Source organism: Staurois parvus, unplaced genomic scaffold (assembly GCF_062004578.1).
Source record: "Staurois parvus isolate SC_StPar_1 unplaced genomic scaffold, SC_StPar_1.0 ptg000772l, whole genome shotgun sequence".
NCBI lineage: Eukaryota > Metazoa > Chordata > Amphibia > Anura > Ranidae > Staurois > Staurois parvus.
In genome coordinates this window covers 999,489-1,018,430 of record NW_028318568.1, presented here as the reverse complement: position 1 = coordinate 1,018,430, position 18,942 = coordinate 999,489, and the positions used below count along the sequence as shown (strand labels likewise).

The following is an 18,942-nucleotide window of genomic DNA, read 5'->3' as shown; positions in this document are numbered from 1 at the left end:
CCAGGCTGTCTTGTCATCTAGATCTTAACGCTCTGCAAATCACTGTGTACTAAAAGATAGCCAGTCTGCAGTGAGACATCAGAGCATCTGATCACACTTAGGGCAGACGGAAGGCAGCTGGCAAATCCCAAGACACATATTGTGGACTGGAGAAGTGAGTGGGCATGGTAGAGGGTGGCACAATGCATTTCAAAGGCAACAGCTTTTTTTTTAAGTCAGCGAGACCATGTTATGGCATCACAAATCTTGCAAATGTAATACATTTTTTTCGATTTTAAATGTAGCTTGACCTACCCTACATACAGCAGAAGTACTCCAATCTGATTAATCTTAAATTGACAAAAGGCTTTTTTGGCTGGAACACCTGATTGTTTTTTTAGCAGTGATAGGCCTAAATTCGGTGGTGGAAGTAGCAGCAAAAACAGATCTGAAAGCTATAGAATATTTACTTCAAATAATCAAAGCCAAAGTGCTCAACTTCCTAGCAGTGTGCTAGGTGTAACCCTGGGCTCTGAACTATCCTTTTGGCCCCACATCCAATCACTGTCCAAAGCTTGCATCCTCATCCTCCGCAACATCTCCAAGATACGCCCCTTCCTAACCAATGATACTTACAACTTATAAAGCCATCCATAATTCAGCCCCTAGTTACATCACTAACCAGGTTTTAAAATACCAACCAAATCATTTTCTTTCTTCCTCCCAAGACCTCCAGTCCTCTAGCTCCCTTGTCACCTCCTCCCATGTTCGCCTCCAGGACTTCTCCAGAGCCGCTCCCATCCTCTGGAACTCCCTTCCCCAATGTGTCCGACTATCCCCATCTCTGTCCACTTTTAGACGAGCCCCCACCTAAAAACTGTACATGTATTACACCCCCCACCTAACAACTGTACATCAGCCCATCCCACACAGTTATTACCTTTTGTATCTCTCGACCATCCCTCTTAGATTGTAAGCTCTATTGAGCAGGGCCCTCTGAACCTCCTGTATTAATTTGTATTGTAATTGTACTGTCTGCCCTTATGCAGTACAGCACTGTGTAAACTGTTGGAGCTATATAAATCCTGTATAATAATAATAATAACACAAAACACTTAAAAAACACAAGCCAACATTCCTGAGATGAGGCAATTTTTATCCTGAAATAAAAATTAGAGTGTCATATTTCAATGCCAATATCCACAGGTGCACAGCAGCACAGTGGCGTGAGAGTGGCTTGATCTGGCTACAATGTAAGAAAAATACAATTCAGCATTTTGAAAATATCCACAACATATAGCTTATTCCCCCCAAAAAAATCCACATCAGGTGGTTCTAAAGGCAGAAGCTTTTTTTTTTTTTTTTTTTTAACCTTAAAGCATTCTATGTATTAAGGTAAAAAAACCTTCTGTGACCAGTTTTCCCCCAGCCCCCACTCTATATGTACTTGAGCCCAATCTTGATTCAGTGCTGTGCTCAAGAACAGCAGCCCTGCTCTCTCTCTCTCTCTCTCTCTCTCTCTCTCTCTCTCTCTCTCTCGGACTGATCAAAGAATTCAAAGGACTTCAAAGGCCTGCTGCTGTTAATCACAGCCTATGAGGAGAGAGCAAGGGGGTGGAGCCAATTCACACTGTTTGTGTGTCAATAGATGCACACAGTGTGGCTTGGGATTGAGCACACATGAGTTCACCGATAGCCAGCGGTTTGCTGTGGGGGCACTAAAATGGCAGGAGGAGCAAGGTGCGCCGGCGGAGGACTCAAGAAGAAGAGGGTCAGAGCTGCTTTGTGCAAAGCCAGCTTTGTTAATAAAAAAAACAAGTTTACAATAACTTTAAAGTGTATACATTTTACAGAAAAATAGGAAGAAATATAGACAGCACTGCAGTAGTTTGAGTAGACAGCATTTTGAAAATGACACACAACATGCAGCTTTACATTCTAAAAATCTACATGAAAGTGTAAATATTTTGCTTAGAAAGGAAGAAATATGGCACAGACATATTGCAACAGTTGGAGTAAGCTGCGTTTCAAAATAACACACTATATGCAGCTTTACATCTCAGAAATCCACAATAAAGTGTAGTTTGGGAAAAAATGCAGAATTTGTACATAATTCACTGACAATATTTAAGCACTTTTGATAAGTCACATTTTGAACTAGAGAGATGCTAGTCAGTTTGTAATCCAAAAATCACAATTAGAGTGTATTTGTTCACATAAAACGTCAGATAATTATTTACAGACTCCATACACAGTACTTGAGCACCTTTAGTAAGTTGCACTTTGAGCAGAAGAGAAAACAGTCAACTCTTAATAAAAAAATACCATTAGAGAGTAGTTATTTCACAGAAAAGAGAACATCAAACTATTGTAGGTCGTCCGTACACAGTATTTAAACATTTGTACTAGGCTGCATTTTGACCAGGAAAGACAACAGTCAGCTTTAGTTGAAAATGAATGAGCCTTAGGTTTATTATTTCAGTGCAAAAAGCCACCATAATATGATAGGGACTATGTGAACCGTGTTTAGGCACTTTTACTGGGCCACATTCTGAAAAGGAATGATGCTAGCCAACATTTATTTAAAAAAATGAGCTCTAAAGTGGCTTGCTATGGTGGCGTGGCGTGGCATGGCGTGGTGGCAGGAATTGGTTATGGTGGCAGACCAGCAGTTGTGGCAGGAGCTGGTAATGATGGCAGGTCATCAGCAGTGAAAGGAGCTATACAAACAAGCCTAAAATAGTGAATGGTACTATGCTGCCACAATTAACATAACTAACACCATGTCATTGTAATATAATAATCTGTATATTTGTGTCAACATTAGTAAAAAATAAAATAAATATAACTAAAATACCAATAAAGTCCTTATTAAACATGTTCAGTCTCTGTGTTATCTCACGTTAATAATAATTAATTGTAATTAATATTTCTGTCAAGCATTAGTGTTTATACAGTGCATGCACTGAAAATGCCAAAAATCAGCAAGACCCCAATACTGTAACATCCAAACGTGCCACCTCAGTGCTCACAATGCTCTCACGTCACTTACAGTATATTTTAATACTATAACTGGATACTAATATTTATAGGTAAAGTTGATCCAGGGAATATCCGATTGCATCTTGGGGGATTTGGAAGGATTTTTTACCCCAACTGGGACAAATTGGATCATGCTTTATTGTTTTTTTTTGCCTTCCTGTGGATCAACTGTGCATATTGAATTGTGTATATGGGAGTCACTTATAGTATATTTTAATAATTTTCTTTTAAACATTTTCTTTACAATTCTTTCTTGTCAATTATCGTCAACTTTTCCAAAATTATTCTCTCTATTACCCATCATCAGACCAACCCTGACCACTAATTTCCTCTATACTTCATTTACTGTTAATTTCTCACCTCCACCACTCTCTCTTAGTATACACACATTTTTCCCTTGTAGATCGAAACCTGAGATCTTAGATGTAAAATATAATGTAAAAAAAATTTCTCAGGATCAGGAGAAACTGCACTAGTATTGACACCTATTTATCCCAAGCTGCTATCCTTAAAAACAGATTTTCAGAAAAAGGATACGTTGAGAGTACACTCAACAACACCATTAATGAAGTTGCAATGATTGATAGAGATGATATTTTGAACAAAGAGATCAAGCAAAGACCATCTAAATTATGTTCCTTTGTTACGAATTTCTCGATACAACATAAAGCGATTGAAAAAATTATTAAAGACAATTGGAAGATATTGAAAGCAGACCCTTTGCTATCAAGCTTTTTACCTGATAGGCCGGAGATCACGTTTAGAAAAGCTATGCCTTTAAGCAATAAAATAGCCCCAAATGTGATCAACCCTCCTATCAACACTACTTTCTTTGCAGAATTAAAAGGGTTCTTCCCATGTAATAAGTGTGTAATCTGTCGTTGTAATAATATCAGAAAAAGGAGACTGGAGACCTTCAGTTCAACATCAACAGGCAGAACATTTACCATAGACAGCTTCATTACATGTAATAGCAAATATGTTGTGTATTTACTCCAGTGCCCCTGCAACAAGCAGTATGTGGGCCGAACAACAAGAAAATTAAAAGACCGCTTGAGAGAACATGTTAATAATATTACAAAGGGACTTAAGGATCATTCTTTATCCAAGCATTACCACCTCTGTCACAACAGAGATCCCTCATCACTTAAGTTTGCAGGGATATATATCACCAAAGCACATTGGAGAGGCATGAATAAAAAGAGGGCAGTATCACAACAAGAATCCAGATGGATATTCAAACTTGATACCTCATATCCAAGAGGACTCAATGTAGAGTTCAGTATCAATTGTTTTATTGACAACAGTTAACATTATCCATGGAGTTTTAGATTTATTTTATTCACTGATGCCCACCATTGTTTTTCTATTTTGGTTATGTTTAATCATAGCTATTCTATTCTACATCATTATCATTTCAGATTTTGATTTTATCTATTTACAGTTGCAAGAAAAAGTATGTGAACCCCTTGGGATTACATGGAGTTTTGCATGAATTGGGCATAAAATGTGCTCTGAACGTCATCTAAGTCACAACAATAGAAGAACACAGTCTGCTGAACATAATACTACACAAACATTAGATGTTGCCATGGTTTAATTGCACATAACATGTAAACATTCACAGTGCAGGGAGGAAAAAGTATGTGAACCTTTGGACTTAACTGGTTGACCCTCCTTTGGCAGCAATAACCTCAACCAAACGTTTCCTGTAGTTGCAGATCAGACCTGCACAACGATGTAGAGTAAATTTGGACCACTCCTCTTCACAAAACTGTTTCAGTGTAGCAATATTCTTGGGATGTCTGGTGTGAATCGCTCTCTTAAGGTCATGCCACAGCATTTCAATCGGGTTGAGGTCAGGACTCTGACTGGGCCACTCCAGAAGGCGTATTCTGTGCTGTTGCAGCCATTGTTTTGTTGAATTACTTGTATGCTTTGGGTCATTGTCCTGTTGCATCACCCATCCTCTGCGGACCTTCAGTTGGCGGACAGATGGTCGTACGTTTTCCTGCAAAATGTCTTGATAAACTCTGGAATTCATTTTCCCATCAATGACAACAATCCGTCTAGGCCCTGAGGCAGCAAAGCAGCCTCAAACCATGATGCTCCCTCTGCCATGTTTTATAGTGAGGATGAGGTTTTGATGTTGGTGTGCTGTGCCTTTTTTTCTCCACACATAATGTTGTGTGTTCTTCCCAAACAACTCAATCTTGGTTTCATCTGTCCACAGTATATTTTGCCAGTAGTGTTGTGGAACATCCAGGTGCTCTTTTGCAAACTTCAAACGTGCTGCAATATTCTTTTTGGACAGCAATGGCTTCCTCCGTGGTGTCCTCCCATGTACTCCATTCTTGTTTAATGTTTTCCTTATTGTAGATGTGTCAACAAAAATGTTAGCATGTGCCAGAGATTTCTGTAGGTCTTTAGCTGACACTCTGGAATTCTTCTTTACCTCATGCAGCATTCTGCGCTGTGCTCTAGCAGTCATTTTTACAGGACGACCACGCCTAGGGAGAGTAGCAACAGTGCTAAACTTTCTCCATTTGTAGACAGTCTGTCTTACCGTTGACACATGAACATCAAGGCTTTTGGAGATACTTTTGTAACCCTTTCCAGCTTCATGCAAGTCAACAATTCTTGATCGTAGGTCTTCTGAGAGCTCTTTTCTGCGAGGCATGGTTGACATCAGACAGTGCTTTTTGAAACCAGTAAACCCAAAACAGGTGTGTGTTTTTTAAGGGCAGGACAGCTGTCAGCAACACATCCAATATCATCACACTGACTGGAGTCAAGGTTGGCTCACTCCTGGCTCCAATTAGCTCTGGGAGAAGTCATTAAGCTTGGGCCTCACATACAGTCAGGTCCATAAATATTGGGACATCGACACAATTCTAACATTTTTGGCTCTATACACCACCACAATGGATTTGAAATGAAACAAACAAGATGTACTTTAACTGCAGACTGTCAGCTTTAATTTGAGGGTATTTTCATCCAAATCAGGTGAACGGTGTAGGAATTACAACAGTTTGCATCTGTGGCTCCCACTTGTTTAGGGACCAAAAGTAATGGGACAATTGGCTTCTCAGCTGTTCTATGGCCAGGTGTGTGTTATTCCCTCATTATCCCAATTACAATGAGCAGATAAAAGGTCCAGAGTTCATTTCAAGTGTGCTATTTGCATTTGGAATCTGTTGCTGTCAACTCTCAAGATGAGATCCAAAGAGCTGTCACTATCAGTGAAGCAAGCCATCATTAGGCTGAAAAAATAAAACAAATCCATCAGAGAGATAGCAAAAACATTAGGCGTGGCCAAAACAACTGTTTGGAACATTCTTAAAAAGAAGGAACGCACCGGTGAGCTCAGCAACACCAAAAGACCCGGAAGACCACGAAAAACAACTGTGGTGGATGACCGAAGAATTCTTTCCTTGGTGAAGAAAACACCCTTCACAACAGTTGGCCAGATCAAGAACACTCTCCAGGAGGTAGGTGTATGTGTGTCAAAGTCAACAATCAAGAGAAGACTTCACCAGAGTGAATACAGAGGGTTCACCACAAGATATAAACCATTGGTGAGCCTCAAAAACAGGAAGGCCAGATTAGAGTTTGCCAAACGACATCTAAAAAAGCCTTCACAGTTCTGGAACAACATCCTATGGACAGATGAGATCAAGATCAACTTGGACCAGAGTGATGGAAAGAGAAGAGTATGGAGAAGGAAAGGAACTGCTCATGATCCTAAGCATACCACCTCGTCAGTGAAGCATGGTGGTGGTAGTGTCATGGCGTGGGCATGTATGGCTGCCAATGGAACTGGTTCTCTTGTATTTATTGATGATGTGACTGCTGACAAAAGCAGCAGGATAAATTCTGAAGTGTTTCGGGCAATATTATCTGCTTATATTCAGCCAAATGCTTCACAACTCATTGGACGCTTCACAGTGCAGATGGACAATGACCCAAAGCATACTGCAAAAGCAACCAAAGAGTTTTTTAAGGGAAAGAAGTGGAATGTTATGCAATGGCCAAGTCAATCATCTGACCTGAATCCGATTGAGCATGCATTTCACTTGCTGAATACAAAACTGAATGGAAAATGCTCCAAGAACAAGCAGGAACTGAAGACAGTTGCAGTAGAGGCCTGGCAGAGCATCACCAGGGATGAAACCCAGCGTCTGGTGATGTCTATGCGTTCCGAACTTCAGGCTGTAATTGACTGCAAAGGATTTGCAACCAAGTATTAAAAAGTGAAAGTTTGATTTATGATTATTATTCTGTCCCATTACTTTTGGTCCCTTAACAAGTGGGAGGCACATATGCAAACTGTTGTAATTCCTACACTGCTCACCTGATTTGGATGTAAATACCCTCAAATTAAAGCTGACAGTCTGCAGTTAAAGCACATCTTATTCGTTTCATTTCAAATCCATTGTGGTGGTGTATAGAGCCAAAAAAGTTAGAATTGTGTCGATGTCCCAATATTTATGGACCTGACTGTACCTTTTCCTCTCTGCACTGTGAATGTTTACATGTTATGTGCAGTTAAACCATGGCAACATCTAATGTTTGTGTAGTATTATGTTCAGCAGACTGTGTTCTTCTATTGTTGTGACTTAGATGACGTTCAGAGCACATTTTATGCTCAATTCATGCAAAACTCCACATAATCCCAAGGGGTTCACAAACTTTTTCTTGCAACAGTAGGTATTGGAATTTACGCCATTTTTTGCTATACAGCGCTGTGCTCATTTAACTGACAATTACATGGTCAGTTATGTCATTTTTTTTTTTCCCCCACAAATACAGCTTTCTTTCAGTAGTATTTGATAACCTCTGGATTTTTTTATTTTTTTTGCTATAAACAAAAAAGACAGAACATTTTGAAAAAACCCCAATATTTTCTCATTTCTGTTATAAAAAATATCCAATAAACTCAACATTCACCATAAAGTTAGACCAAAATGTATTTTCCTACATGTCTTTGGTAAAAACAAAATCCCAATAATTGCACTAGTTTTTCTGTAAACGGAAAGTTTTCTACTATAGGCGTAATGACTACATAATGCACAATAATTATATAGATAGATGTCTTTCCACAAATATAAAGCAAGTGATATTGACTACATAACAAAGCCTAAATGGCATAATATATTGCATAGGATTACCAAGAAAAATTATAGCCATAAGTTGAATCATTTTAATACTTAGGATTCTCACTAGTTTTGTCTTCAGTTTCTGTCGGTTTTGCTTCTCTTGGCTTTTCTCTTGTAATCGAGGAAAGGGCTATCTCTTACAACTGTCCAGCAATAGTCAGCAAGCATTGATGGGCTCCATTTACCTTGATATCTTCTTTCCATAGCTGCAATGTCTTGATGGAAGCGCTCTCCGTGTTCATCACTCACTGCTCCACAGTTTGGTGGGAAAAAATCCAGATGCGAATGTAGAAAATGAATTTTTAGAGACATGTTGCAACCCAGATTTCTGTAAGTCTGGATGAGTTTTTCTACCACTTTCTTGTAGTCTGGTGTTTTATTGTTTCCAAGAAAATTTGATGTCACTGATACAAATGCTGTCCAGGCAGCCTTTTCCTTTCCACGCAACAGAGAAAGAAACTCATCATCATGAATAAGTTTACGAATCTGTGGCCCAACAAAGACTCCTTCATTTATTTTTGCAGCACTAAGTGCTGGAAATTTGCTAATCAGGTACTTGAAACCTGCTTTATTCTTGTCCATTGCCTTAACAAAGTTTTTCATTAATCCCAACTTGATGTGTAATGGAGGTAATAAGATCTTATTGCTGTCTACAAGTGCTGGATAGTTAACATTTTTTTCTCCAGGCTGCAATGACTGGCGTAATGGCCAGTCTCTTTTGGCATAGTGCATTTCTCTCGCACGACTGTCCCACTCACAGAGGAAGCAGCAGTACTTAGTATATCCACCTTGAAGTCCAAGTAGGATAGCAATCACCTTCAGGTCACCACAAATCGACCATTGATGTTCATCATAGTTGATGCACCTTAAAAGCTCTTTCAAGTTTTCATACGTTTCTTTCATTGAAACTGCGTAAGAAACTGGAACTGACGGCAGCTGATTGCCATTATGGAGCAAAACAGCTTTAAGACTCGCCTTTGAAGCATCAATGAACAGCCTCCACTCATCGGGATCATAGCATACGCCGATGGCTGAGATTAAACCATGAACATTGTTACATACAGCAATATCACCTTCCTGGACGAAGAATGGGATCAGATCTTTCTGACGATGATGGTAGAAAGACGTACGAACATCACTTGCTAGGAAATTCCACTGTTGTAGTCTTGACCCCAAAAGCTCTGCCTTGTTCTTCGAAAGATCCAGGTCTCTGATAAGATCGCTCAATTCCACTTGTGTAATGAGGTGTGGTTCAGTGGGTGTGGATGGAAGAAAGTCTGGGTCATGTGAGGTTGACGGTTGATGACTACACGCTTCAGGTTCTTCCTCACTTGACTCAACCACGAAGGATTCTGGTGCTTTAGGAATTGGTAGCCCCTCTCCATGAGGAACTGGACGTATTGCCGATGGAATATTTGGATAGTGCACAGATAACTTTTTCTTCTTATTTAGCCCTTTTGTTGGAGGCACCATACAAAAGTAACAATTACTAACATGATCTGTTGGCTCTCTCCAAATCATTGGCACAGCGAAAGGCATAGATGCCTTTTTTCCATTCAACCATTGCTCCAGTGCCGTCCCACAAGAATTGCAGCATATATGTGGTGCCCAGCTCTTGTCCTGGTCTCCTATCTTGCAGCCAAAATACAAGTTGTAGGCTTTCTTAATCATTCCTGTTATCCTCCTTTTTTGTGAGATAAAAGTTATTTCACCGCAGATATAGCAGAAATTATCTGCTTTATTCACACAAGTTCGAGGCATTACTGAGTAGCCTATATAAGCATAAAACGAAATGTAAAGACGCTGTCGAACTACAATCAGCTACAGATACTGCAGCTTTTATGCAGTGAAGTGATGCAATTAAAGGCTAATATTGCATCATCTCAGTATACATGCAATTTTCTATTGGTCACCAGTATCAATTGCGCAATATGCAGCTGAAGTTGCATCATAAATTTGAATGGCTTACGTCATTAGATGGGTGAATATATCATGGAAACTAGAGCCAATCAACATTTTTTAGGGTCATTTTCGTTTTCAGCACCCCAAAATTATGTAAGATTAGCTAATTTTATGCCCAAAACATTTTACTTGTTGAACAGTGTTGTATATTAATTGGTTTATGTGAAAGTTATAGTGTCTACAAACTATGGTATAGATAATTGAATTTACACTTTACTTTCTGACTGCCTATCACACTTCTTGAGGTGCTAAAATGCCAGGGCAGTACAAACACCCTCAAATGACCCCTTTTTGGAACTTAGACACCCTAAGCTATCTGCTGAGAGGCATGTTGGTCCATGGAAGATTTACTTTTTTTCACACGTTTTTGAAAAATGACAATTTTTTTTAATACAGGGTTGTCATTTAAATGGTATATTGCTCACACATGCCATGATATTCGAAATTACACCCCAAAATATATTCTGCTACTTCTCCTGAGTATGGGTATACGCGTGGTATCCCCATTCTCAGAAGTAGCAGAATGTATTTTGAGGTGTGTTTCCAATTATATCTATGGTATGTGTGAGCATTGTATCATTTAAGTGACAACTTTGTGTAAAAAATAGGGGGGGTTGTCATTTTCTAAAAACTTGTGGTAAAAAATAAATTCTTCTATTGACTCAACATGCCTCTCAGCAAATAGTTTTGGGGGTCTGCTTTCCAGAAAGAGGTCATTTGGGGGACGGGGGGAGGATTGTTATCTTGGTGTTTTGTGCCCAGCATTAGAAGCTACTGCCACATATCACTCACTCTTCTAACTACCTGAAGACCAAGCCTATTGACACTTTTTGTTTACATGAAAACAATCAGTATTATTTGCTAGAAAATTACTTTGAACCCCCAAACATTAAATATTTTTTTAAAGCAAACGCCCTAGAGAATAAAATGCTGCATGTTGCAATTTTTTATGTCACATAGTACTTGTGCGCAATTTTTCAAATTCAAATTGTTTTTTAAAAAATGCACTTGATACGCAAAAACACTGGTCAATAGTTTGGTAAAATATAAAAGATGATGGTATACCGAGTAAATAGATACCAAACATGACATGCTTTAAAATTGCACATGCCCAGTGCAACGGCGACAAACTACATACATTTTTAATATGCATAGGCAACGCTTTAATAGCCTTTACAGGTTTACAATTTTAGATTTACATAGGAGGTCTAGTGTTAGAATGACCACCCTCTATCTTAAGTTCGCGGCTATACCTCATATGCACTGTGCAAACGCTGTTTACATACCCACATGGGGCCAACGCTTGCGTACGCTGTTTTTTTAATTATTTTTACACTGTCTCTTTCATTTTTTTTCTTGATTACTTTTATTATTATCACAGGGAATGTAATATCCCCTGTGATATCAATAGGCAGTGACAGGTATTCTTTTCTGACAAATATGGAGTCTCTTAGACTCTAGATATCTCCTCTACCCTTAAATCATCTGATCTTACCAACCAAGATTGGTGTGATCAGATGCTTTCCCAATTTAAAAATAGCAATGTTTGTATCCAGCGAAACTGAAGTGATGAAATGCTTGTAGCTTCCAGTTTCTTAGACTATAGAGATGATTGGCCCCATTCCGGTCCGCATCAGCTATACGGTCAGCTGGCGAAAACACTGGCTGCATTCCCAGGTTCCCCGATGGCACAGGACTCCACGGGAAAGTCATGGATGGCAGGGGGGGGTTGGATCGCCTCCTACTGCTTGTAAAAACCAATAGGCTTGCTTCTACATGCAGCTGCAGGCATCATCCTGGTATAACCACTCAAAGTCCAGTGATGTACCAGTACGTCACTGGTCCTTGTTGGGTATGTATGTTATATTATTTTTTTTATGCACCCTGTGGGCTGAATAAAAAAAAAGAGAAGCAATTTCTGTCAGAAAAAGTTTGTGGTATGCCCACCATTAGAATATACCACCCTGCATCCACCCACTTCTAATGGTGGGTATAATAAATGTTTTTTTTTCCGTTCAGCCCATAACTAAACAAAAAAAAAAGAACCTAACAGATTCCTCTATTCACATCCATCGATGTGGATGAAGAAATCACTTTTAAACATATGCTGAAGCATAGAAGCGATCCACCCCAGGCCCCCATGCTTGGCATATATGTTCTTTTTTAACTGCAGATGAAAAAACTCATCCAATAGCGCTGCACACACTTACGTATATTCTGAGAGAAAGACCCTGTTGCTGTCAGAATAAACAGATCAGTGCTGCAGCTGAATGGCATTCCTGCAAAGAAAACCGCAACGGTTAACAATAAAACAGTAACTCATTAAAACTTTTTTATTGAAATCAGTGCCAAGCAATTTTTGTAAAATATATATGCCAAAGCATAGGAGTGATCCACCCACTGGCCATTCCAGGCCCCCATGCATGAGTTTGTATGTTCTCTTTTTAACTGTTTTAGACTGTGCCGTGCTGCACCCTATATTAATACTCCACTAGTGTATGGTAGCAACAGAAACAGTTCTTGAGGCAAAGGCCTGGTTGGCCAGGACAGGAGGGACACAGCACCTTCTGGATACAAAAGGGCCATGATGATCCCTTCCAGGAATTTTAGGAAGGATCCACTTTTTCCAGTTGCTTTGTAAAGCACAAACACAATGTACAGAGCCAATTGAAATAAATATACAGACACGTTTTTGTACCAGCGTCTGGCTTTATAGGAAACTAAGTACAGCTTTATTATCTGGTCATTGTAGTCCACCCCTCTCATGTTAAGGTTATAGTCCTGGACACAGAGGGTTGTCTCAACAACATCAGCTGCCGTGGCAATTTGGATGGTCGTATCTGCGTGAATGAAAACATCCTATTTGTCCTTTCACTTCACTATGAGTAATTCATAATTTTTCAAGCAGGCTTTCTCTCCCTTTTTAAGAGGGGTATTTACAAGCCGTTGGGGGAAGCCCCAGCGATTAGATCGCATGGTGCCACATGAGCCAATTCCAAGATTGTACAAATGTCTAAATAGTGGCAAGCTTGCATAACTTTGTCCATGTATAAGTGGTACCCCATATAGAAAAAGGGTAACACCAAGTCCCAAACTATCTTGCCACTGATCCCCATGTAATCTGGGCATCTGGGGGACTTCAAGTGGCTATTCTTTCCCTCGTAAATCTGAAAATTACATGTGCAGCATGTTGCCCTCTCACAGGTCTTATACATTTTGACCCCATATCTGGCATGCTTGCTGCAGAGATATTGTTTGAATGCAAGATGGCCAGAAAAATTAATGAGGGATTCATCAACACAGATGTTTTGCTGGGGAGTATACACATCTGCAAATTTCTGCTTAAGGTGATTTATGAGTGGCTGAATTTTGTGGAGCCGGTCATATTCAGGGTCACCCTGAGAACGACTGTCAGGGCAGGGCTGTGGAACGGACAGGTAGGCCTAGTGGCAGGGTAACGCACTGGCTGACGACAACCACCACCAACAGACTGAAGTCCCTCAGGGCGCGGAGTCTAAGTCCCAGGCTGCCCTTCACCAGGGCCCCTGATGGTGGGGATGGACTTGACGCAACCAGGGACCAGGTCGCGGCCCCCGAGACACCCCAGCTGCGGTAATGGCCGCCGCCAATGGCGTGTAGCTGGTGAGAATGACAATAGCGTAGTCAGACAAGCCGGGTCAATAACAACGGGACAAAACAGTACAGAACAGTAGACAGAGAATCACAGGTCACGGGCCGGGTTCAGCAACGGAAGGTCAGATCAAAGGGAAACACAGAGAATGGTCTTAGTCACAAGCCGAGTCAGAATACCAGAAGAGTCACGAGCGTATACACAGAGCTGTAGCAAGACAAAGACACAAGACACAAGTGCAAAGAGCATGTGCAGATCCCAGGCTTATATGTACTCAGCCACACCCCTCTGGGGGATGGACCTCAGAGACCTGAAGGCATAAAAGATTCCCATCATGCTCAGCAGAAATCCAAGATGGATGCTAGCACATGGAGTAACATAACCTCTGGGAAAAGGTAGGACCTTGACAACGACAGAGTGTATTGTCATTGAAATGCATAAATCGCATTTTATTCTCATATCTATGCCTGGCCATGGCAGCAGAGAACACGGGCATATGATGAATTGGGTCTGTGCATCAGTACAACCACAATTAATTTTTTTTTAGTAATGCAATTGTTGAGGGTTAAGCCCAAAAAAACTTTACATTCGGAAACTGTAATAGGTTTCCATGAAAATGGTCTGGCAAGGTTTGAATGTGGGTTGGCAGTGATAAATTGTGTGTATAAATTGCTTTGATCCACAATGAATCCATAGAGATCTTCCGTGAAAAACAGCTCAAAAAAATTAATGGGAGTAGTTAAATTTGCTGTTTCCACCTGCATTCCGGGTTGGTCAATGAATGGGGGAAGTATGGGTGCTGCAGAATTTGTGGGCTGCTAATCAGGATTTGCAAGCACATCCGGAAGGACACTATGGGCCTGTGTTCGAATTCTTGGTGGCTGTGGTACACTACTTGTGCTAGCCACTGCACCAGCTTGTACTGCACTTATGGGACTCACCATGTCACCAAGTGCTACTGCAGTGCTGGTACAGTATGTATAAGACCAGGATGTACAAGGTCGCTGGTGCTCACCAGTTCACCAAAAGGTAGAGCGGCACCAGTACTGGCACTCTGCTGCATATAAAAATCATCATGCAATTGTAACACCTCAGCAACCTGGGAATGGGGTCGGGTATGTATGCCTGATCTTAGCAGGGAACTCTTCTCCATCATCTAAGCTATCTGTCAGGGTGCCGCTGCTCTACAGGTTTGTATTCTGAGGCGGATTCTGTCAGTGAGGCTGCCCCTTCGCTCTCATCTGACATGCTCAGAATCCTGTAGGCCTCTTCACTAGTGTACCTTTCGCTGGACATTTTGGTCACTATATTAATAGGTACCTAGTGTGACTCATGGGAAAAAGAGCACCTGGCTGTCAGGGACTGCTTAAACCACTACAAAAAATTTTCCTGCTAGTGTTAACAGAGATCAGACCTGATCTTGCTAACCTTGCAGTTTTGTGTTTAATGTATCAACTGACAGTGATCTAATGACACTGCACTTGCTGGGGGAGAAGGGGGGGGGGGGTGAGCGTAGATACTAAACTTAGGTGTTGGCAGGTTCCAGGGCTGATCCTGCTAACACTGCATTTTTGGGGACACTATACTATTGTGAATGCTGGTATAGTGCTGATCTGATCAAAGATAGTGATCTGTTCAGGCGCTATACTAGCAATGGCGTTTTATTGTGTATGTGACCGTGTTCCTGGCAATCAAAGGGTTAAATGTGGCGGGCAATCTGACGCTATCTGGGAGCGACGCTAACTGATTATAATGCTATCTGAAGTTGCCTGTGACACTAATACAGTGATCAGTAAAAAAAAATCTATACACTGTACTAATGACACTGGTGACAGAGCAGTGAAGGGGTTAACTGGGGGGGAGGTGATCAGGGGGTTAAATGTGACCTAGCAGTGCTTTTACTGTATGTGTGTAGTGTTTTGACCCACGTGGATCTGCTTTCTTCTCTCTCGGGAACAGAATGTGCTCCAGGGAGAGAAGATTGCATCATTTCTTGTGACTGTGTAATGTAAACAACAGGCGCAGGCTGAGATCTGATTCAGTACAGCCGATCAGCAGATCCAGACCAAACATCATTGGTATGAATCTGCTGAATGATCGGTGTGTAAGCCGTGTACCGGGGTGGGCTCCCCAGGATACAGTGAAGTCACGAACGAGGAAAGCAACCCCAACACCAGCTTTTGCCACAACAGAATTTTACTTAGATGTGGCAAATAAACACAACCATAAATGCTGGAAACATACAATAAATTTACATCCACCCAGCCCAAAGGCTGAGACCCTTGTGCTGCACAGCACGGCGCCTTCTGATGGATGAAGGTAGAAAGTGAAGTAATTTACCTACTGGCGGGCACAAATAAGCTGCCACACCTTACCTGTTATTACCCTAAAAGAGCAGGAAACAGTGTATGGGTGTATGGTATGGGCTAGCCTGCGGTGCAGCACAACAGCTTACAATCTTACACAAATCTATAGTATTCCCTCTCCCACAACTGGTCCTGGAGCATGTGTCTGAGTATTCCTTCTGAGCAAAACTCCAGTCTGGCTTGAATTTGTAGGATTTTATCAGCTCTCCAATGTAAAATGTCACTTTAAGTTGTGGAGTCCTTCCAATAATCAGTAACAACAATTGTGGCCTGACACAGAGACCCTAACTAACTATAGGCCTGGACTCAGTCTCAAGGCACCAACACTGAAATGAGGTGTGGGCACGATCTTACCAACCCGGGTCTGCTTTACATGCGCTGGTGACTCTGAACAGAACAAATGTCTCTCCAACAAGCATGCGGTCTTGCCGTATATGTTGCTTAGTTCCTCTGCTCTCATCAGCCTTCCTGGCAGCAATCTCATCAGCATTCCTGGCAGCAATCTCATCAGCTTACTGGCAGCAATCTCATCAGCTTCACTCAGCTGCAGCTCTGGTTACTGAGGGACGCTTTCACACCTGGATGTCATCAGATTCTCAGCTCACACGGCCCCTTATTCACCATGCTCCAAAACATGGCTTTTCCCTCTCCTTCCTGTTCTCTCCAACTCTGTGTGCAAAACCCCACCTCTTTATGAATATACAAATATCTATGCAGTCTGAGGCTGTGTTAGAAAAACAGTGACATCGTGTGGCTAAACCACAGAATGTCAGTCAAAACATTAATTTATTTCCACACAAACAGTATTCAAACAATGAGAGCTGTTTCCCCATCTCACAGGTGCTGTACCGAACCACAGCACCGCCGGGCCGGAAGACGTGCACCAGCACCCCCTTCCCATGCATGCAGCAGGAGCGCGGATCATGTATATTCAAGTGATGTTGCACAGGGAGTACGCCCTGTAGCAGTAAAACTGCTATAGCACAGATGCTAACTGGCTAATGTAACTTAGTTGTTTTTGATAAACCATGTGTGTCCTGTGAAAGCAGTTGCCCTTTGACTGATATTCCAGTCACCTTTTTTCTATTGTATTAAGACATATGCTGCAAGGACCGAAAGTGACTTACTGTACATTTCAGAAAAATACTGCATGCGGTAATTTGGAAGTTTTAGTGAATGCTAAAAATGTTTTTGAAAGACACTGAGCGGTATTTTACTGCATTTCTTAAAGTGGTAGATACTTTGTGAGGCTTTGTGAATGAAGCCCATTATGTATGTTGTTGCACTGCAGTACATCCACTCAAAAAGGTCCCATTCACACTAGCAGGTGTGTGTTATAGCATGAACAACACATAATGGGGTTGATTTACTAAATGTAAATAGGCTGTGCACTTGGAAGTGCACTGCAAGTACAATGAAAGTACAGTTGCTGTAGATCTGAAAGGAACATGCAAGGAAAATAAAAAAACAACATGATTGGATGAAGAAATCAGCAGTTTCGCCTCATTTCAAAGCTTTCCTTCGGATCTAAAGCAACGGCACTTACAGTGCACAGTATATTTACCTTTAGTAAATCAACCCCATTGTGTGCATTGTGCATGTGCACTGCAGTGCACTGTTACAATGCATTGCAGAGCTTCCTTTTTCAAACTTTTTTTTTAAACGACATTCATTTAACTCTTGACAGCACTTTGTGTAATGCACTGTGTTTCAATAAATTTGTGCCTCGCTTACATACAGTTTTGAGTAACTTCAATTTTCACAATTTTACAAAAAGCACAATATAAAATTTACAAAGACTTGCTTTAATAAATGTAATACAATATTATCTTTTACATTTAGTAAGACTTTTGTAGGTTATGTTTTTTTTGTACACTAATAATGAGTTAAGTGCATTTTATGATAAGCATTGTTTTGATAACAGCTGTGCAACTATTATGGGACCTACCCATCTTTTTACTCTACCCTTCCTGTGCTTTCAGAAAATGTATAGTTTTGGGGACCTTTCACAAACTCCAAAAGCTGTAAGTATAAAATGATAAACAAGTAAAAAATTCCAAAAATGGTCTGGCCATCTGAGGTCAAAGGTGGAGCACAGGGCCTGGCAGTGAAAGGCACCAGGGAGGTTCGCCTGCAGTGACAATTTGGGGAGTGTCACATTCACTGCTTTCTAAATATGCCTTTGGGAGATAGATATGAACAGACAAAAATAAAAAATTAAAAAAAAAACCACATACACACACACTATATTGCCAAAAGTATTGGAACGCCTGCCTTTACATGCACATGAACTTTAAAGGCATCCCAGTCTTCAACTTTTCTGGGAAGGCTGTTCACAAGCTTTAGGGGTGTGTCTATGGGAATGTTTGACTATTCTTCCAGAAGCACATTTGTGAGATAAGGCACTGATGTCGGACATTTTATGGGGGAGATGGCACTGGCTGACAAAATTGTAGGATTGTGGACAGGGTATGGGTCCCATACATGGTGACTGGTTACAGGATGAGGGGCATTGGGTGGGAATTATTTCATTTTTAGGTCCACGTCTGTAAGTCAGACCTCATTAAGTAGTATTGAAAGGACAACTTTGACTTACAACCTTAGGATGCCTTGGATCATACTATACACCTAGCTAGGTTCAGAGTTACCATGGCCATCTGAGTGCACTGTGTGTTCACATTGGAAAAGGACTCTGGAAAGCCCACAAGGTTGCAGATGTATAATTTGATCCATCTTCACAATTGGTTACATCTAGAGGTGGTAAACTTGCTCAGATTGTGGAGCATGTGGTTTGCAACCCTTT

At 40.9% G+C, this 18,942-nt stretch overlaps 1 protein-coding gene across 1 annotated transcript in view; it reads right to left on the bottom strand.

Annotated features, from left to right (window-relative positions):
- The window catches only part of ADCY2 (adenylate cyclase 2), a 685,338-nt gene that overhangs the window by 140,576 nt on the left and 525,820 nt on the right, over positions 1-18,942 (bottom strand). The gene's annotated exons all lie outside the window — the stretch shown is intronic.